Consider the following 23,241-nt stretch of genomic DNA (forward strand, 5'->3'; position numbering starts at 1 on the left):
TAGGAAAAGCGGAATAGAGAAAAAGGACATTGTGAGAACCGGGTAGCAATAACCTCTACCCAGAATAGGCGCAGAGACGGATACCGGATCCGTGGCTATATTCATTATACATAATACAGCAACCGGAAGGAAGTGAGGTGATATTAGCTTCACTAGGGTAAGACGCAGCAACAGACACAGAGTTCAGCGGTACTCCCAGAGGGGGTAAGCCGACAAAAAAGGACTCGGGTTGTCCGTCGGACCAGAGCACAGAAGAGACAGATTGGGTCGGCAGCCAGTTCACATACAGCAGCAGGGCCATACAGAAACTGCACATAAAAAGAGGTGGAAATCCTGACAGGGTCAGAGTAATTCAGAATTCTCATACAGACTCCGGTGACAGTATTGATTGCAATTCCCTTTGTGTTGAAGTAAACTGGTTAAACGTTTCAGCGCCTCAGTCTTTCATTTGGACAATAGCCATCGATCCAGGATCGGGGTCATCACAGCTGAGAGGACCTACTGCTGATCAAGTAAGTGTCTGTTTCTTCATGATACCCCTTACATTGTGCATCGCCTGAGGCCACAGCATCGGGTCAAGCCACTAGGGACATCCCCCTCAAGAGACGGACCTCATTGATCTGGTGCTGGGTACCTCGGTCTCCCGGGCGTCACAGACTCATACCGAGGGAAGGCCCTTCCTAATTGCATTGATTTTCAGAGCACACAGAGAGAACTTTGGTTTTAGTGAGCACCATGGAGAGCAGAGTCTCAACAGGCTTATCCCTGGGGCGTCTATCATTACATATGGCAATAGCCATGGAAGCCTCCAATGACACTGGAGTTTCAAACTGCGCCATTGCATCCTTTAACCATTCAGACAGACCCTGACAAAACTGACTCCAAAGGGCAGGATCATTCCACTGGGTTTCAGTGGCTCATCTATGGAATTCTGAACAAAATTCCTGTTACGGCTCTTGTTAGTTGTCCGGGGATCAGAGGCTCCTTCCCTGTCCCTAACGCTAGGGGGTGCCCTAGCTTGCTCTGCTCCCCGGATTACTTCTGATGGTGTAGATGCCTGGGCCATGTAGCTTGCCTTAGCTCCTGAATACTCCCTTGGTCTATACCCTACCCCAACCAGGGAAGAGGGGAGTAGTAGTATACCGTATTACATCAACCAAACTAACAAAGTAATACGAACTGGGGTAAAGAAAAATACCAAACATACAAATATACTCACATATATAAAAGAGAAATGCACAGGGGCGTGAAGAATGGAGTAAAACCAAAGAAGGAGAAGAAAGGGAATGATCACATACTCAAAACCTAGCAACAGTCACAGATAAATCCATGAAAAAACGTTATCCTATTATAGCCAACAACCTCCAGCCATGCAGCATCAACCAACTCTGACAATGTGTGCTAGACAGGACCCAGATTATATAGGAGATGGGCATAGCTAACAGCCCACAGCTGAAAGCCTTAATGCTCCAGGAGCTCTCAACACAGCAGATTAACCCCTGCACTGCCAAAAGAAATTTACACCGTTTAATAAGAAGGTGATGTGCTTCTAATCAGTGCAGGAGTAGGAGAAATCAGACACTGTGGTCTTCTGACTCCTCTCTGTCACGATAACCTGTGATAATTCCTCTGCCGATCTTCTTGCTGGATTTTAACAAGTTTAGACTCCGCCAAGAAGACCTGCTCCAGGTCATCATAAACGAGGCCAAGAGCTGGGAAAAATTCATCCACTGACTGGAGTGACAATGAGTCGGATGGGAGTGAGAAGGCCCAGGATTCAAGGTCTCCTTGAAGAAGGGAGACAATCCCCACCCTCTGTACCTCACTCCCAGATGACCGGGGACGAAGCCTGAAATAGAGCTTACAGGTGTCCAGGAATGTAGCAAATTTATCCCAACCACCAGAAAACCTGTTTGAGAGCGACACTTTTGGTTCTGTTGCACAGCCTAACAGACAGACCCTGCAGCTGTACCACAAAGAACAGAAAGACAGCGCCACAATGGATGGTGAAAAAATAGCTTACATTTATTCTGCCTCCTGTAGCGACGTTTCGGTCAACAGACCTTTATCAAGCTTGATAAAGGTCTGTTGACCGAAACGTCACTACAGGAGGCAGAATAAATGTAAGCTCCTATTTTTTCACCATCCATTGTGGCGCTGTCTTTCTATTCTTTGTGGTCTTGATACTGGCCGGGATGGGCTCCCTGGTTTTGGACGTGCGCCCTTGTGTCCGCTGAGACCTTCAATTTATATATGAAGGGGTGCGGTTTTGACTTTCTTTTATTTTGACTCAGACCCTGCAGCTGTGTCACATGATTAGCGACGGGATCCATTTCAAGATCCAGAAAAATCTGGGGCCAGTGAAAATGTCACGCTGTGATGGTCTTCTTTAAGAAAGGGGGGCCTCAAACTGTCCCTGGAACTGAGACTCTACCTATCCCTGTCCCGGGGGTCCTATTGAAGATAGAGAGGCCAGAGTTTTTTAGCAAAGTCCAGTCTAGCTTTTTTATTCTTGATGCTTATGAGTGGCTTGCACCGTGCAGTGAACCCTCTGTATTTACTTTCATGCAGTCTTCTCTTTATGGTAGATTTGGATATTGATACGCCGACCTCCTGGAGAGTGTTGTTCACTTGGTTGGCTGTTGTGAAGGGGTTTCTCTTCACCATGGAGATTATTCTGTGAGCATCCACCACTGTTTTCTTCTGTGGGCGCCCAGGTCTTTTTGCATTGATGAGATCACCAGTGCTTGCTTTCTTTCTCAGGATGTACCAAACTGTAGATTTTGCCACTCATAATATTGTAGCAATTTCTTGGATGGGTTTTTTCTGTTTTCCCAGCTTAAGGATGGCTTGTTTCACCTGCATGGAGAGCTCCTTTGACCGCATGTTTACTTCACAGCAAAACCTTCCAAATGCAAGCACCACACCTCAATCAATTCCAGACCTTTTATCTGCTTAATTGGGAATGACATAACGAAGGGATTGCCCACATCTGTCCATGAAATAGCCTTGGAGTCAATTGTCCAATTACTTTTGGTCCCTTTAAAAACAGGGTGACACATGTGACACATGTTAAGGAGCTGAAACTCCTAAACCCTTCATCCAATTTTAATGTGGATACCCTCAAATGAAAGCTGAAAGTCTGAACTTCAACTGCATCTGAATTGTTTTGTATAAAATTCATTGTGGTAATGTCTATAACCAAAATTAGAAAAATGTTGTCTCTGTCCAAATATATATGGACCTAACTGTATGTTAGTATATAAGCACACAAGACAAACAGGGATAAAATGCAGCTTACATACAAAAACACTCACAAAGGATAGAGAGGTATATAGGAAAGGATTGGCAGGTACTAACCAAATGGGAATAGAACTGAAGAGGAAGGAATACACCCAAAACAGCACACAACAGTCTCCAGTAGCACTAAGATCTCCAGTACAGCACAGGGTCTCCAAGACCCTGCCAAAACATAGAAGGTCTGGCCAGATTTTATAGGAAGAGTTAACAACCAGATTAGAAACATCTGAAATGGAGCTGCATGTTTCTGACCATCATAGAAAGGGTCATTAACCTCTTCAGCACCAAAGGAAACAAAATTAATTTAATATTGGATCCAAACACACAGGCTAAATGGAAGATCTGCGATTCAAAATGCGCAGTGACCTTCTACACCCATACCACACCAGAATCTCCATGGCTACTGATGTGCCAACTGGAGGATTCTGCGGAGGGCCAATCCAATTCAGAATTTATGAAGATTCCAAATGTTTGTATTTAGGTTTACCTTAGATCCATAAAGATTTGATATCCTGGCAGGAGAGAGGAAATCCTAACTTTTTCTTTTTTCCCTGTTATGGGATCAGATCCCGTTTTGGGTAATAATTATATTGGCCTGACAGCATGATAATGAATACTGCCTTATATGTACTGCAAGATAAATACTCTGTCTGTTGTGAGAAATAATCTGTGAAGAGCCTCAGACTCTGTTAACGTGTCTGACTTGGACATTCATTCCATTTGTCTGCTCTGTTTTAAGAACAAATGTAATAAGTGATCTATTGCATCCATTAAACTGAACCAAAGGTGTCAATTGGGGTCCAGTTGTTTTGTTGTTTCTTTTTTTACAATAGAATAATAAGTTCTGCATTTTGAATTCTAAAAAGTGGACTCTAAATGGACCCCTTAGTAGTCAATTCCCCATTCTGTTTCCATTTCTATAACCAATGCAATGGATCATTTATTCCATTTACCCCATACCTAAAACTAAACAAACAGAATTTCTGAACTGACAAGGAAATAAAGCCTCAGTGTATTACTAGTATTGTATATCATCCAGCCACAAATGAGTTAAATTAGGTAACATAACTGTAGATGTAATGATATCAAAGCACATCATTATCATTTCAGCTTTCATACTTCTTCTAATGCACCCACCCTACAGATTTAGATCAAAAGATGGTGACATCATGAAGCGGATTAGCATGGCTATGGCGGGGAAGCTTCTTATTTACTGGGAATTTTTTTTACTACAATGATGACATAATTACCATGATTCATTCCAAACTTGAACCCTTCTAGTAATGAGTGCATCACGGTTTCTGGGTTACCATGCGAAGTCCCACAATCTGGTGATTTTTTTCGCCACAATGTCTGCTCCATATAAGTGAATGAATGAGTACGTGCAGATGTAACAATGTCGAAGCGGAGCAAAATAGAATATAAAACGTTTGTGTAGCGATATGTTAATGATTCATGCCATCTGTTTTGTAAGCATCCAAACAATGAGCATATTCTAAAATAGGACTCATATCAGGGACTATGCTAAATCCCAAAGTGCCAGATACGAAATGCTGGGAATGTCAGCGTGGATCGCAGGCCTTTCACGCCTCATGGCAATTAAACTCAGCATCCAAATCTTACAAGCGCATTCCTCTAATCTGGCCCAATGCTCTAGTGGAATATAATCAGTTAAGCTCTGCAAAGTCCGCAGAAGAGCAAATCTACATTCCAACCAGTTATTCTAGATTATGAACAGTTTCTGTTAATCTTGTAAAGTCTATAGTAAATGTATCAGATTCATCATTTCTGCACATCATACAAAATCATCATGAATATCTAATCTTCACAAGATGCAATGTTCATGGTCAAAGAAACAAACCTGTAAATGTCATCAGCAGCAGATGTCAGCAGTACTCTGTCTCTGTGCCTCTGCCCCTTCCCTGCTGAAGAAGGGGCCAAAAACCCTTGGACATAAGGTGTAGAATGGAGATGTGTAAATGTATCCGAATGGGATTCTTGAATTTTACAAAAATTTGTGTTCTTTAGAATATGGATTTTTTTGGTAATTTGGCAAATTCAGTAGAATTGCAGCCAGCTATGGCCACCATTTTGCTAAATCATAAAGCAAGAAATTAAAGTAAAATAATTCTCACCTGTCCTGAAGCCCATCATTCGGTCCTCTGTGCCTCTCCCCTTCCCCGTTGGTATTTTGTTTGACATTGTTTGGACAGCATGGATGATTAGAGATCCGGGCAAGCACTGTTGTCTTGCAGTATAGGGGGTTCGAATTAGGCTACAATCACACATCTGTTTCAATTGTTTCTAAAAACTGAAGGAGATGAACTGTAAACTTTTTTTTCAGCCATTGTCTTTTAACAGTGGATCAGTTAGAAACCTATGGAAAACTGAAGTGCAAAGTATGTCTTGTGTTTTTCTGTTAGAATAGCCGATGAACTTAGACTAAGTGAGCTCTAGAGATGACTCAGTGCTGCAAATTATTAAGCTCATTATGGCTCAGGTTATTACCTCCCTCACTGACACGTGCCACAATCAAAGAATAAATATATAAACTTATAAAGCCATATGTCCTTTTGCAGTTGCTAAAGCAACCTTTTGGTCCAGGAACTAAATTTAAAGCACTGTACCACTCCAGCATTTATTTTATTACAGCGCTGGAGTGGTGCTTCTAATCTAAGGTCCCTGGACCTAGTCCGATACTTACCATCTTCACTCTGTTTCAACACCGCTCCACTCGGTCTCCGGCAGTTTGTGACCTGCCAGATCATTCCAGTGTATTGAGTCGGAGATCATAATTCAATACAAAGCTATGAGAGCCCAGTTCTGGCAGGTGAAGATGGTGGCAGATAAGTAGAAGACTTAGTTTAATAGCACCACTCCAGCGTTAAATAAAAAAAAATGAAATGCTGGAGTAGTGCTATAACATATGATGAGCAATTTGCACTTCCGCTGAATTCAGAATTATTTTTATTAGGCGATTTGTACAATATAAGGGATAATGGGTCAGGAAAGTAATGAAGGGAAAGGAAGGAATCCAAACAAAGGAAAAGAGGAAAACGGTTAGCGAGGAAGAGGAGAGAAGAAAAATGAAGGGAAATGAAGATCATATTAACATAGTTGCAACTTGCGCCACAACAATATATCAAGTGCAAAAACAACATAGTAACATAGTTATTAAGGTTGAAGGAAGCCTTTAAGTCCATCTAGTTCAACCCATAGCCTAACCTAACATGCCCTAACATGTTGATCCAGAGGAAGGCAAAAAAAAACCATGTGGCAAAGAGTAAGCTCCACATTGGGGAAAAAAATTCCTTCCCGACTCCACATACGGCAATCAGACTAGTTCCCTGGATCAATGCCCTATCAAGGAATCTAATTTATATATCCTGTAACATTATACTTTTCAAGAAAGGCATCCAGTCCCCTCTTAAATTTAAGTAATGAATCACTCATTACAACATCATACAGCAGAGAGTTCCATAGTCTCACTGCTCTTACAGTAAAGAACCCGCATCTGTTGTTATGCTTAAACCTTCTTTCCTCCAGTCGTAGAGGATGCCCCCTTGTCCCTGTCTCAGGTCTATGATTAACATGATCATCAGAAAGGTCTTTGTACTGTCCCATCATATATTTATACATTAAAATAAGATCACCCCTAAGCCTTAGTTTTTTCAAACTAAATAGCCCCAAGTGTAATAATCTATCTTGGTATTGCAGACCCAGTCCTCTAAGGCTAGTGTCATGATCCGTTCCAGGGTTTATTAGTGTCTGCCCTTTTTTCTGGATGGATTATGTCAAGGGTTAACTGTGCTCTGCCTCATTCTGGGTTCAGGTTTGCTATTTAGCTCCCATGAATCTTGCTGGCAGTGTCAGCTACAGTTTTGCCTTCGGAGTGTTAACCTGACCCTGCTGGTAGCTCTTGATTTGCCCTGCTGTGAACCCTGACTTGTCCTGTGTCTGTTAACTCCCTCTATCTGCCCTTTTCCCAGTGTTTCTCTGTCTGTTTGCTTGATTCTCCGGTTCTGATCCCTTGGCTTGGTTTTTTACGCTGTTGCTGTTTGTCCCTTTTGTACCGTATATTGCCCGTTCTGGTTTACTGATCTCTGGCTATGTTCTGACTATCCATCTCTCTTATCCTATAAATACTGTCGTGCTATCTCGTGCTTTTGACTCGGCTTGCCTGACAGCTAGGTTCACATTGCGTTAGTGCAGTTCGTTCAACGCATGCGTTAAACAAACTGCGCAACGCAAGTGCCTTTAAAAGATTGCATTATGCGATCGTGCTAGCGCAGATGCTTCATCTGTGCTTGCGGTGATGGACCTGAAAACGCTGCAGACCGCATCTGAGGGTCCGTCACAGAATGACGGCACATCGCTAACGCATGCCGATTATGACATGCGTTAGCGATGCGCTACATAATGGCAGCTAATGGGTGCGCTAACGCATCCGTTACATGGCATTAGTGCCGTTATGTAACGGATGCCGTCAGCGCATTGCCATTAACGCAATGTGAACCCAGCCTAATAACCTTATTACACCCGCTCTAGTTCAGCTACGTCTTTCTTATACACCGGAGACCAGAACTGTACACAGTATTCTAAGTGTGGTCAAACTAGTGACTTGTATAGAGGTAAAATTGTTCTCCTCTTGAGCATCTATGCCTCTTTTAATGCATCCCATTATTTTATTTGCCTTTGTAGCAGCTGCCTGACACTGGCCACTAAATGTGAGTTTGTCATCCACCCATACACCCAGGTCTTTTTCATTGATGGTTTTGCCCAGATTTTAGAATTAAGCACATAGTTATACATCTTATTACTTCTACCCAAGTGCATGACCTTACATTTATCCCCATTAAAGCTCATTTGCCATTTATCAGCCCAAGCTTCTAGTTTACATAAATCATCTTGTAAAATTGTACTCCTCTGAATTGATTACCCTACAGAGTTTAGTGTCATCTGCAAATATTGAAATTCTTCTCTGTATGCCCCCTACAAGGTCATTAATAAATATGTTAAAAAGAAGAGGGCCCAATACTGACCCCTGTGGTACCCCACTGCTAACTGCGACCCAGTCCGAGTGTGCTCCAGCTCTTAACCCACTTACACATATTTTCCCCTATCCCCATTATTCTCATTTTATGTATCAACCTTTTGTGTGGCACCGTATCAAAAGCTTTTGAAAAGTCCATATACACTACATCCACTGGGTTCCCTTGGTCCAGTCTGGAACTTACCTCTTCATAGAAATTGATCAGATTAGTCTGACAGGAACGGTCCCTAGTAAACCCATGTTGGTATTGGGTCATGAGGTTATTCCTCTTCAGATACCGCAGCATAGCATCCCTTAGAATGCCCTCCAGGATTTTACCCACAGTAGAGGTTAAGCTTACTGGCCTATAATTTCCGAGTTCAGTTTTTGTCCCCTTTTTGAATATTGGCACCACATTTGCAACACGCCAGTCCAGTGGTACAGACCCTGTTATTATGGAGTCTTGAAAGATTAAAAATAATGGTCTATCAATGACTGTACTTAATTCCTGCAGTACTCGGGGGTGTATCCCATCCGGGCCCGGAGATTTGTCAATTTTAGTGATTTTTAGACGCCGCCGTACTTCCTGCTGGGTTAAGCAGGTGACATTTAATGGGGAATTTTTGTTATCACTGATCATATTGTCTGCCATGGGATTTTCTTGAGTAAATACTGATAAAAAAAAGTCATTAAGCATATTTCACTTTTTCCTCATCCTCATCCACCATTTCTCCCAGACTATTTTTAACATAACATAAAGTATAGATTAAAAATATTCTGGCAAAGTACCGTATTTTCTGGCGTATAAGACGACCTTTTAACCCCTGAAAATCTTCTTAAAAGTCGGTGGTCGTCTTATACGCCGGGTCTCGTCTTATAGGGCGGGTGCATATGGCGGGTGGAGGGGGAGTGGTCCCGATGATGAAGAGAGGGGGCGTCAAACTGGGAAGGTGTAAGTGGAGTATCCCCCATTACCTCATTGTAGCAAAGCAGCGATGCTCTCTGTGCTGGGGGGGCATCATCGGCATATCTCTGTGCAGCATCGGGGCTCCGCCGGCATTTCCTCAAAGCCCGGAGGCTCCGGCAGCTCCATTGCTGCGATGCGGTGGCCTCCGGGAAAATGGCTGCTGGGGGAGTCGCATGCTCAGATTCAGATCTCGTCCCGAGATCTCGGGAGACAAGATCTGAATCTGAGCATGCGCCTCCCCCAGCAGCCATTTTCCCGGAGGCCACCGCATCGCAGCAATGGAGCTGCCGGTGCCTCCGGGCTTTGAGGAAATGCCGGCGGAGCCCCGATGCACCAAAAGGAGCCGCTGCCGCCCCCAGCACGGAGACCCCATGCTGCACATAGAGGAGCTGCCGACTCTACCCCCCCAGCAAAGAGAGCATCTCTGCTACAATGGGATACTCCACTTACACCTTCCCTGTGAGACGCACCCTCTCTTCGTCATCGGGACCACTCCACCCCACCATATGCACATTGGTCACCCACCCTATAAGACCACACATGGCGTATAAGAAGACCCCTGACTTTTAAGATTTTATATTTTATCTAGAAAAGTTGGGGGGTCGTCTTATACGCCCAGTCGTCTTATACGCCGGAAAATACGGTAATAAGACACTGACTTCCGCTGATTTCCATGCATTGTAGAAAATGTTAGGACTTTTATGCACAAACCAGTGTAAAGCAACAAGTTGAACATGGTACATTCGCTGAAATATCTGTATGTCTCCACTGCAGCCTTTTTCTGCTTTTGTCCCCCATTTTGAAACAAATGTATAGGTTTGTAATATTTTAAATTATGTAATTATCATCAAACGTTGAGTAACTTTTTATCTGTAAATTATCTTGAGTTATAGCCTTTGGTTATAGCACAAATTTCTGCCAACTTCAGAAGTGGAGACAATTTTGCACTACGAACAGTAATCAGAGTCCAGCCAAACTATTGGAGATCTCTGTGCTGACAAACTGCAGCATGTACAACAACAGGACATTGAATGTACATATTGTATCTATCAGGCTACGTTCCCATTATGAGTATTTGATCAGTTTTTGATGTTGCAGCTTTTTCTGCAGCGTTTTCTACATCTATTAGATAAATTAGGTTACTTACGGGTTTTTTCATTGAGTTTTTTTTTAGATGCATTTTTATGGCTGCAGTTTTTTATCCGGTATTTGGTTTTAACAAAACTTTACTGACGCAGTCATGAGTGGATTACGTGTGTTTTTAGTCTGTTCACACAGCATTTTTTACTTGTGAATATTCAGCATTGAATCCAATTCTATTGGGAAAATTTGCACATAAAACTAAACACACCAGCGAGAGAAATTGACATGGTGCGCATCTTAAAAAACATAGCATTAAGAAAAAAAAAGTAAAGGAAATAAGTATCCATTTATCTTTTCTTTTTTCTTTATGGCCAAAAATGATTATTAAATCACATTAGAAATTGTGAATAAATCATTTTTACATTTTTTTTTGCCTGGAGTGGGGCTAGAAACAACAGAATTCAGACTGGCAGTGCTTTATAATTACTTTCATTTTGTTGCTTTTACAATTTTTTTTCATTTATTTCACACCTTGTGCCCACCATAAAGGTTATAAAACACCATCATGAGATAATTCAACAGTTAAATACAGTATATGTTTAATTATAGTTTGTAACTGTCAGTTATATGGCAAATCCAGCCTCTTGCCTGCACTACGGAGCGGAGCGAATCTGGGTCTGGCCTAGCAGCTCCTGCTACCTCCTGGCCCCAGCAATCACGTGATGGCTGGGCCATGAAGAGGAAGCTCTGGTAGCGCTCCCTACACTGTATGCACAGCACTTGTTCTTCATTGTGTATACAGCAAGCAGTAGGGCAGAGATACAGTATACCATCTCTGTCTTCTCTATGGGGAGTCTGTCCATCTCTGACAGCTGGCTCCCTACTCCTGCACAATGTCTATGTTTATTGGGTTTTTAACTAGTTACACAAACATAAGAAGTGATCATACTTTCCATAAATTATACATAGTGCAGAAGAGTAGCACAATTCACTAAATTACAACATGGAGTGTTTTTTTTCTTTTAACTTGCAGGGTGCCAATTATTTATGCGTAATCTATGTGCTTGTGGTCTAAAGGCACATTAATGCTTCAAGAAGGTCTCACAACTTTGAACAACTGTTGATTGCTTGCAAAATCAGATGCTTATAAGGGTTTGGTCAGACGATCATATCACTTTGAATACTGTCCATGTACAACATTCCCAATACCCACAGTTTTAAACGTGGCCTAAAAACGCACTTTTAGACTGGCCTCACTTTACTTATCTAACTATGGCTACTTTCACACTTGCGTTGTGTGACGGATGTCGCAATGTGTCGTTATGTAGAAAAATGCATCCTGCAAAGTTGCCCGCAGGATGCGTTTTTTCTCCATAGACTTACATTAGCGACGGATTGCCACACATCACATCCATCGTGCGATGGATGCGTCGTGTTTTGGCGGACCGTCGGCACAAAAAAAGTTCCATGTAACTTTTTTTGTGCGTCGAGTCCGCCATTTTCGACTGCGCATGCACGGCCGAAACTCCGCCCCCTCCTCCCCGGAACTCACAATGGGCAGCGGATGCGTTTGTAAAACTGCATCCGCTACCCACGTTGTGCTACATTAACACACTGTACGTCGGGCCGATGGTTTGCAATGGCCCGTACCAATGGACTAGTGTGAAAGTAGCCTATCACTGTTTTGCCCATACAAAATTTTCACCTAAATCAGGACCCTTGTAGCATCAGTTCACACACCCTCCATGCACTTAATAGCCCTCTGTGTCTGTACTGTACACATACTGGCTGATGACCGGTTCATGCAGCGTTATTTGAACACTCTGTTTATTATACTAATGGTTGACCATTCAATACAAGCACATTTTATCATTTATCTTTCATATCTCCCCTATTTCTTATTCAAAATTTTTATTGTTTTATAATACACATAAAAACAAACATATCAACAGGTTCAAACGAACACACCATATGGCATAGAAACTACTGAACTAGAGAATTGTTTAGTTACATGAAAGCAAACAATTCCATACGGTATCAACAGTAGTTTGCAAAAGACAATTGACAACCCATTAAACTAAATAACAAGAAGGAGTAGAGAAAACAGAAGAAATGTTTATAGAGACCATGAGGACAAATCACAAAGGCAGACGGAGTATGAACTATGATACCGGCATATCAAATATCGTAAAGGGATAAGGTAGAAATTATCTTAGCATATTTTGGTACATCGATGAGGATAAGAAGGATTACCAATTAAACCATTTTGCAGCCACTTTGTTAGCTGCTTATTGCATATGGGCTATCAGGGATTCCATCCAGTGAACTCTAGCCACCTCCCCAAACCATTCCCCTAGCGAAGGCGGGTCTAGGGACTTCCAGTGTCGTGGAATTACCACCTTAGCAGCCTGAAGAAGGTGCCTCAATAACGATTTCTTAAAAGCATTCTTAGGCATGAGAAAAATAAATAGTAGAATTGCCTACGGGCTTTTAGGGATTGACACCACCATCATTTCTTTAACCCCTTTCTGACATCGGACGTACTATCCCGTCGAGGTGGGGTGGGCCCGTTTGACCACCGACGGGATAGTACGTCCAGCGCGATCGGCCGCGCTCACGGGGGAGCGAGGCCGATCGCGGCCAGGTGTCAGCTGATTATCACAGCTGACATCCGGCACTATGTGCCAGGAGCGGTCACGGACCGCCCCCGGCACATTAACCCCCGGCACACTGCGATCAAACATCATCGCAGTGTTCTGGCGTTATAGGGAAGCATCCCTGCGTGCTTCACTGAGACCCTCGGAGCAACTCGATGTGATCGCGTTGCTCCGAGCGTCTCTTACCTCCTATCCCTGCAGGCCCCGGATCCAAAATGGCAAACCACACATCTAGATAAGTTCCTTAAGGGGTCTACTTTCCAAAATGGTGTCACTTGTGGGGGGTTTCAATGTTTACGCACATCAGGGGCTCTCCAAACGCAACATGGCATCCCATCTCAATTCCAGTCAATTTTGCATTGAAAAGTCAAATGGCGCTCCTTCCCTTCCGAGCTCTGCCATGCGCCCAAACAATGGTTTACACCCACATATGGGGTATCAGCATACTCAGGACAAATTGCACAACAATTTTTGGGGTCCAGTTTCTTCTCTTACCCTTGGGAAAATAAAAATTTGGGGGCGAAAAAATCATTTTTGTGAAAAAATATGATTTTTTATTTTTACGGCTCTGCATTATAAACTTCTGTGAAGCACTTGGTGGGTCAAAGTGCTCACCACACATCTAGATAAGTTCCTTAGGTGGTCTAATTTCCAAAATAGTGTCACTTGTGGGGGGTTTCAATGTTTAGGCACATCAGGGGCTCTCCAAACGCAACATGGCGTCCCATCTCAATTCCAGTCAATTTTGCATTGAAAAGTCAAATGGCGCTCCTTCCCTTCCGAGCTTTCTTCTGTTACCCTTGGTAAAATAAACCAAATTGGAGCTGAAATAAATTTTGTGTGAAAAAAAGTTAAATGTTCATTTTTATTTAAACATTCCAAAAATTCCTGTGAAATACCTGAAGGGTTAATAAACTTCTTGAATGTGGTTTTGAGCACCTTGAGGGGTGCAGTTTTTAGAATGGTGTCACACTTGGGTATTTTCTATCATATAGACCCCTCAAAATGACATCAAATGAGATGTGGTCCCTAAAAAAAAATGGTGTTGTAAAAATGAGAAATTTCTGGTCAACTTTTAACCCTTATAACTCCCAAACAAAAAACAATTTTGGTTCCAAAATTGTGCTGATGTAAAGTAGACATGTGGGAAATGTTACTTATTAAGTATTTTGCGTGACATATCTATGTGATTTAATTGCATAAAAATTCAAAGTTGGAAAATTGTGAAAGTTTCAAAATTTTCGCCAAATTTCCAATTTTTTCACAAATAAACGCAGGTATTATCAAAGAAATGTTACCACTATTATGAAGTACAATATGTCACGAGAAAACAATGTCAGAATCACTGGGATCCGTTGAAGCGTTCCAGAGTTATAACCTCATAAAGGGACAGTGGTCAGAATTGTAAAAATTGGCCTGGTCATTAATGTGCCAACCACCCTTGGGGGTAAAGGGGTTAATTGCTTTAAGAACACCTTCCCAGAAGGCCGCCAAGGCTGGGCACTCCCACCATATATGCGACATTGAATCCACATGGGCCCCGAAAGGACATGATACCATCTAGATACTATTTTATAACTAGTTTCCTGAGCTTTAGTGGCTATATTAGATTTATGAGAGAAATGGAAACATTTATACTACTGTTCTCTTGTAAAGGTTTGATGGAGCTCCCTTAACCACACCTTACAAAAAGGGGAAAGCATATCCGTATCACTGTCTAATAGAAGCTTATAGATATCGGAGATTGAGTGTACAGGATTAGTGGGAGCCATACATAGGGATTCAGACAAAGAAAGGGGGCGCACCCATTCTAAATGATTGGTAAATGTAGAGAAAAAATGAAGTAGTTGAATATATTGCTTTCTGTGGATGATCACCTAGAATAGCTGAGAGGGGAGGCAATACACCCTCAGGGGCCACATGATAATGATATAATGATGCAAGGAGTTTTTCTTGGAGCTACCCAGAAAAAGGCTTGAGGAGACACCAGATGGGAATTTTGGGCTATCTGTTATTGGGGATAACTGTCCTAATGGGTGAATTAGAATTCCCTTTATACTGGGAATGTAGACAGTGTTTGCCTAAGACTAAATGGAGTAGGGATGTTATTTCAGGCCAAAATAGGCCAAGACCATGGTAGCATGGAAACTGATGTATGACAAGACTCATAGATCCACAGTCAGAGCAGGTACATCCGGACTATAAGACACACCTCCCATTTTCCTCCACAATTTTGGAGAAAAAAGAACATCTTATAGTCTGAATAATACGGTATTTTGCTTTGGAGTGATTTCTGTGGGACAGCTTTGGTTATCATTATACTCGCAATGGGGGCTTTTTTTTACACTATTATTATTATTATTATTCTTTTGCTTATATAGTACTATTATATTCTACAGCACATTACATACATTTTCATCGCTGTCCCCGGTGGGGCTCACAATCTAAATTTCCTATCACAAAATCATATGCACATATGGGAGTATCAACCAAATGTATAAAATTATTTTACTTTATTAAATTAACAGACAAAAATGCTAAATACAGTCAATTTAAAAAGGAGAGTGTCAGACATAGGCAAACCACACCAGAGAAAAACTTACTCATGATCAAATAAATTCATAATTAATAGATGCATACAACACATCAAAATGAAGATCGATCATGTCACCCCAGGCAATTATCAGAAAATAATACAGTTGAACAAAATCATACCAATTACAGAAAAAAACTTAACCTACTATATCAATCCTCATGTAAAAACACAAATGAAGGTAGTGGAACAAAATCCTATCCAATTAACACAGATTAATCGAGCTGGGAAGTGAGGTAAAACTCTTATAAATTAGAAAAAGACTGGTTATATGCCAAGAGGGTTGGTATATCCAGGATCAGTGTATATCCATACACATGAAAGATCCAGCCAAGGTGGGGCAAAGGAATAACCCTAGTTTAGGGAAATTATGAAAACACAAGGTGCATGTTTTAAGTGTCACAAGTAAGAGCAAGGTAGCAAGAGAAAGTAAACCTGTGTGGCCGCCAAAAGGAACACCCCTGACGCGCATTTTGTGTACAGGTTCCTCCCAGGGGTGATGTCAGAGTGTCATGGGGGTCTTTTATATCCAGGCTTACCAATAGCTATTTCCGGTAGTAAATCCACCGCATCCAGGAACAGGAAACCGCGACCAGGCGTCCAACGGTGCTGTAGGTCATGCACCTTGTGTCTACATTCCCTAAACTAGGGTTATTTCTTTGCCCCACTTTTTATATGGCAGTCTGACCCAAAGAACAACTCTGATTACCTGTCTATACAATAAGCAGAGTTACTGTTTTTTTTTTACTTGCATAAGGCTGCCGTCACACATTCAGTATTTGGTCAGTATTTTACATCAGTATTTGTAGCCAAAACCAGGAGTGGAACAAATAAGAGGAAAAGTATAACAGAAACATATGCACCACTTCTGCATTTATCACCCACTCCTGGTTTTGGCTTACAAATACTGATGTAAAATACTGACCAAATACTGATAGTGTGACGGCAGCCTAAGGGATGCAACTGTTCATGTATTCAGGCCTTCCACTCTAAGGAACAATGGGTACATAGTGATTTATTTTCAACAATTGTATGCCAAGAGCCATGGATGGTGCCAACTGGTATACAGCCTAAAGTTACAGAACATTAATATATAGATTTCCAAATGATACAACAATAACATACATTTTCTGCAGATATTAACTTTGCAATCAATAGTTCAAAGATATAAGAAATCACAGAGTCTCCTCCACTAAGTCAGTTATATATGGACACAGGATCCTGCATCAGAGCATGTTGCTGACAGAAGACACTTACCCATTCCTGAGCAACTGATGAAAGTGATAACTAGCACAAAAGTCATCGCATGTCTGTATCATCTTCAGACAGCTATTTACAGGTGGGTGGTGGCCATTGAGGAAACCACTCAAACGCATGGTGAAATAATTGTCCGTCCTTTTCATTGACTATGCGTCCATGCAAAACACATGAAGACGTCCTTTTTTCCAGAAGCACAGATGACAAAGGGCCAATACAAGCTTTATAGGTCTGTGAAAAACAAGTACAGCACATGGATGGCATCCATGTGCCATCCGTGTGCTGTTAGTGCCGACACAGCAAGGCGCAGGAGCGCCGCGTACACCCCAGCACTACCAGAGGTCCTCCACCTACAGCCCTAGTACAGCTAACGCTATCTACTTACCGATACCGCCAGAGATCCTCCATATATAGCCCTATATTACCAGCATTGCAAGATTGTACATGTGACACGACAGACCCACATGCTGATAGCATACCATATGAGGCTAACCCCTTCACTGCCTACAAATACTGTCAGGTTCCATCTGCGGTACAGCAAGACAAATTAATTTATTTATGCGCTAATAGCACACTGTATAGGACTAGATACTTTCATTGCCCACCAGCACTGCAAGATTATATCGGCAGTACAACAAGAAAAGGCTACCCACTTAATAATAATATACTGTATAAGATACTCTATGCGCTACAAGGATACTATTCATGCTATACCTTTATTCACCTTGCTAAGCGACCACTTGATAAAGACTCGGGAGGAGTCGAAACGTTGTCAGTTTGACTTCTGGTCGCCTTCTGCATTGTTGAATAATAAACTTATAGCACTTTAATAAATTCTAAATTTGTCACAAATGATACCCCTAGAGTGTGCGGTGTATTAAATTTATTCTTAGTGTATTAGGACGATCCAGTCCTCTACACCTGCACCTCGCCCTATTTTATCCCTAGTGCACACCATTTCTTTTCCATTTGCTGTCAGTGTTTAACATTGCAATGTATAGGAGAAGCTGTGTAATTTATTTATTTCTTTATCCATAGTGAAAAGTACTGATGACACACTGATGGTAAAAAAGGGCACACTGACATTGATGACATCAATACAATTTTTTCACATGCATTTTTCAACACGTTTATGTGAATGAGGCCTAACATAGTAATTGCAGAAAATTTCCCAACAGTTCCCCAAATTGTCCTTATCACAACTTTTTCCTAAAATTTTAAAAAATGCAAATGTGAGTTACAATCAATACTATATCATTAAAGGTTGCATTCACCTGGGAGAATTCAATTAATGGAGTTGTCAGGTGAAAACAAATTAATCAACTATCCATTGGGCCAGGGGTGTACATAGAAATCATGCCCCTCTCCCCCCAAAAAAACTGACGGGGGTCACAGAAGAGCGTATCTAACAACTTGGCAGCCTTTCCAAAGCAATTTTACTCCTGCTGAAGTCCTAGATTTCTCTTTCATTGCCACCTTTAATGTGTGGTATCAACAAAAGTGACCCCAAACAGAGTATTATAACACCATGGTGAATTCCTCCCCATTTGTCTCTACTTGCACAGCATGATTCCCCTACTGTACCCCACCTCAACTCACAAGGCAAAGTATGGTGACGCCAACAGAGTATGAGCCCCCAACTGTGACCACCACTCAGCCCTCCATGTAGTATAATGGGCCTACATACAGTATAATGACACCACACCTCTTCACACTGTATAATGGCCCCACATAACCATCCAAATATTATAATGGTCCCCACATAGCCTTCCATATAGTGTAATGTGCCCCCATAATCCTCTATACAGTATAATGCACTCCCCATAGTCTTCCATATAGTATAATGCACTCACCATGGTTCTACATATAATATAATGCTCTCTCCATGATCCTTCATTGTTGTGAAATTGGATTCTGGGCTCCCCCGGTGGCCACTTGTGGAATTGTACTTGTGTGCATCATCCCCTCTGTTCACCTGCCCCTATCAGGATGTGGGAGTCGCTATATAACCTTGCTCCTCTGTCAGTTTCTTGCCGGTCAACAATGTAATCAGAAGCCTTCTGTGCTTGTTCCTGCTACTAGACAACTCCCAGCTAAGTTGGACTTTTGTCCTTGTGTGTTTTTGCATTTTGTTCCTGTTCACAGCTGCTGTTTCGTTACTGTGTCTGGAAAGCTCTTGTGATCGGAAATTGCCACTCTGGTGTTATGAGTTAATGCTAGAGTCTTAAAGGAATTTCTGGATGGTGTTTTGATAGGGTTTTCTGCTGACCATGAAAGTGTCCTTTCTGTCTTCCTGCTATCTAGAAAGCGGACCTCGATTTTGCTAAACCTATTTTCATACTACGTTTGTCATTTCATCTAAAATCACCGCCAATATATGTGGGGGCCTCTGTCTGCCTTTTGGGAAAATTTCTCTAGAGGTGAGCCAGGACTGTCTTTTCCTCTGCTAGGATTAGGTAGTTCTCCGGCTGGCGCTGGGCATCTAGGGTTAAAAAACGTAGGCATGCTACCCGGCCACTTCTAGTTGTGCGGCAGGTTTAGTTCATGGTCAGTATAGTTTCCATCTTCCAAGAGCTAGTTCTCATATATGCTGGGCTATGTTCTCTCGCCATTGAGAATCATGACAGTTTGACCGGCCCAAAAAAAAGGGTTAAATTACTGGCTGAGAAAGGAGAGAAAAAAGAAGTCTGCTACAATTTTTTTTTTTTTTTTCCTCTAGTTCTGAGTGTGCTCTTAATTGAATCACTTGCTAGTCTGCCTATACTGCAGCCTTCCTCTCTTTCTCTCCTTCTAATCCTTGAATGGCTCTGTGTTCACCTGTTTCAAATGGATCTTCAGAGTGTAGCTACAGGTTTGAATAATCTCGCCACAAAGGTACAAAATTTGCAAGATTTTGTTGTTCATGCACCTATGTCTGAGCCTAGAATTCCTTTGCCTGAATTCTTCTCGGGGAATAGATCTCACTTTCAAAATTTTAAAAATAATTGCAAATTGTTTTTGTCCCTGAAGTCTCGCTCTGCCGGAGACCCTGCACAGCAGGTCAGGATTGTAATTTCCTTGCTCCGGGGCGACCCTCAAGACTGGGCTTTTGCATTGGCACCAGGGGATCCTGCGTTGCTCAATGTGGATACGTTTTTTCTGGCCTTGGGGTTGCTTTATGAGGAACCTCATTTAGAGCTTCAGGCGGAAAAGGCCTTGATGTCCTTGTCTCAGGGGCAAGATGAAGCTGAAATATACTGCCAAAAATTCCGCAAATGGTCTGTGCTTACTCAGTGGAATGAGTGCGCCCTGGCGGCGATTTTCAGAGAAGGTCTCTCTGATGCCATTAAGGATGTTATGGTGGGGTTCCCTGTGCCTGCGAGTCTGAATGAGTCCATGACGATGGCTATTCAGATCGATAGGCGTCTGCGGGAGCGCAAACCTGTGCACCATTTGGCGGTGTCTACTGAGAAAACGCCAGAAAATATGCAATGTGATAGAATTCTGTCCAGAAGCGAGCGGCAGAATTTTAGACGTAAAAATGGGTTGTGCTTCTATTGTGGTGATTCAACTCATGTTATATCAGCATGCTTTAAGCGTACTAAGAAGCCTGACAAGTCTGTTTCAATTAGCACTTTACAGTCTAAGTTTATTCTATCTGTGACCCTGATTTGTTCTTTGTCATCTATTACCGCGGACGCCTATGTCGACTCTGGCGCTGCTTTGAGTCTTATGGATTGGTCCTTTGCCAAACGCTGTGGGTATGATTTGGAGCCACTGGAGGCTCCGATACCTCTGAAAGGGATTGACTCCACCCCATTGGCTAGTAATAAACCACAATACTGGACACAAGTGACTATGCGTGTTAATCCGGATCACCAGGAGGTTATTCGCTTTCTGGTGCTGTATAATCTACATGATGTTTTGGTGCTGGGATTGCCATGGCTGCAATCTCATAACCCAGTCCTCGACTGGAGAGCTATGTCTGTGTTAAGCTGGGGATGTAAAGGAACTCATGGGGACGTACCTTTGGTTTCCATTTCATCATCTATTCCCTCTGAGATTCCTGAATTCTTGTCTGACTTTCGTGACGTTTTTGAAGAACCCAAGGTTGGTTCACTACCTCCGCACCGGGAGTGCGATTGTGCCATAGACTTGATTCCGGGTAGTAAATACCCTAAGGGTCGTTTATTTAATCTGTCTGTGCCTGAACACGCTGCTATGCGAGAATATATAAAGGAGTCCTTGGAAAAGGGACATATTCGTCCTTCGTCATCTCCCTTAGGAGCCGGTTTTTTCTTAGTGTCTAAGAAAGACGGCTCTTTGAGGCCGTGTATTGATTATCGACTTTTGAATAAAATCACGGTTAAATATCAATATCCGTTACCACTGCTTACGGATTTGTTTGCTCGTATAAAGGGGGCCAAGTGGTTCTCTAAGATTGATCTCCGTGGGGCGTATAATTTGGTGCGAATCAAGCAGGGGGATGAGTGGAAAACCGCATTTAATACGCCCGAGGGCCATTTTGAGTATTTGGTGATGCCTTTTGGTCTTTCAAATGCCCCTTCAGTCTTCCAGTCCTTTATGCATGACATTTTCCGCGATTATTTGGATAAATTTATGATTGTGTATCTGGATGATATTCTGATTTTTTCGGATGACTGGGACTCTCATGTCCAGCAGGTCAGGAGGGTTTTTCAGGTTTTGCGGTCTAATTCCTTGTGTGTGAAGGGTTCTAAGTGTGTTTTTGGGGTTCAAAAGATTTCTTTCTTGGGATACATTTTTTCCCCCTCTTCCATCGAGATGGATCCTGTCAAGGTTCAGGCTATTGGTGATTGGACGCAACCCTCTTCTCTTAAGAGTCTTCAGAAATTTTTGGGCTTTGCTAACTTTTATCGTCGATTTATTGCTGGTTTTTCTGATGTTGTAAAACCATTGACTGATTTGACTAAGAAGGGTGCTGATGTTGCTGATTGGTCCCCTGATGCTGTGGAGGCCTTTCGGGAGCTCAAGCGCCGCTTTTCTTCCGCCCCAGTGTTGCGTCAGCCTGATGTTGCTCTTCCTTTTCAGGTTGAGGTCGACGCTTCTGAAATCGGAGCTGGGGCGGTGTTGTCGCAGAGAAGTTCCGACTGCTCCGTGATGAGACCTTGTGCTTTTTTTTCCCGTAAATTTTCGCCCGCCGAGCGGAATTATGATATTGGGAATCGGGAGCTTTTGGCCATGAAGTGGGCTTTTGAGGAGTGGCGTCACTGGCTTGAGGGGGCCAGACATCAGGTGGTGGTATTGACTGACCACAAAAATTTAATTTACCTTGAGTCTGCCAGGCGCCTGAATCCTAGACAGGCGCGCTGGTCGTTGTTTTTCTCTCGGTTTAATTTTGTGGTGTCGTACCTACCGGGTTCTAAGAATGTTAAGGCGGATGCCCTTTCTAGGAGTTTTGAGCCTGACTCCCCTGGTAATTCTGAGCCCACAGGTATCCTTAAAGATGGAGTGATATTGTCTGCCGTTTCTCCAGACCTGCGGCGGGCCTTGCAGGAGTTTCAGGCGGATAGACCTGATCGTTGCCCACCTGGTAGACTGTTTGTTCCTGATGATTGGACCAGTAGAGTCATCTCTGAGGTTCATTCTTCTGCGTTGGCAGGTCATCCTGGAATCTTTGGTACCAGGGATTTGGTGGCAAGGTCCTTCTGGTGGCCTTCCCTGTCACGAGATGTGCGAGGCTTTGTGCAGTCTTGTGACGTTTGTGCTCGGGCCAAGCCTTGTTGTTCTCGGGCTAGTGGATTGTTGTTGCCCTTGCCTATCCCGAAGAGGCCTTGGACGCACATCTCGATGGATTTTATTTCGGATCTGCCTGTTTCTCAGAAGATGTCTGTCATCTGGGTGGTGTGTGACCGTTTCTCTAAGATGGTCCATTTGGTTCCCTTGCCTAAGTTGCCTTCTTCTTCCGAGTTGGTTCCTCTGTTTTTTCAAAATGTTGTTCGTTTGCATGGTATTCCTGAGAATATCGTTTCTGACAGAGGGACCCAATTCGTGTCTAGATTTTGGCGGGCATTCTGTGCTAGGATGGGCATAGATTTGTCTTTTTCGTCTGCTTTCCATCCTCAGACTAATGGCCAGACCGAGCGGACTAATCAGACCTTGGAGACATATTTGAGGTGTTTTGTGTCTGCGGATCAGGATGATTGGGTTGCTTTTTTGCCTTTGGCGGAGTTCGCCCTCAATAATCGGGCCAGCTCTGCCACCTTGGTGTCCCCGTTTTTCTGTAATTTGGGGTTTCATCCTCGATTTTCCTCCGGTCAAGTGGAATCTTCGGATTGTCCTGGAGTGGATGCTGTGGTGGAGAGGTTGCATCAGATTTGGGGGCAGGTGGTGG

This window comes from Ranitomeya variabilis, chromosome 2 (genome assembly GCF_051348905.1).
Source record: "Ranitomeya variabilis isolate aRanVar5 chromosome 2, aRanVar5.hap1, whole genome shotgun sequence".
In the NCBI taxonomy this organism is placed as follows: Eukaryota; Metazoa; Chordata; class Amphibia; order Anura; family Dendrobatidae; genus Ranitomeya; species Ranitomeya variabilis.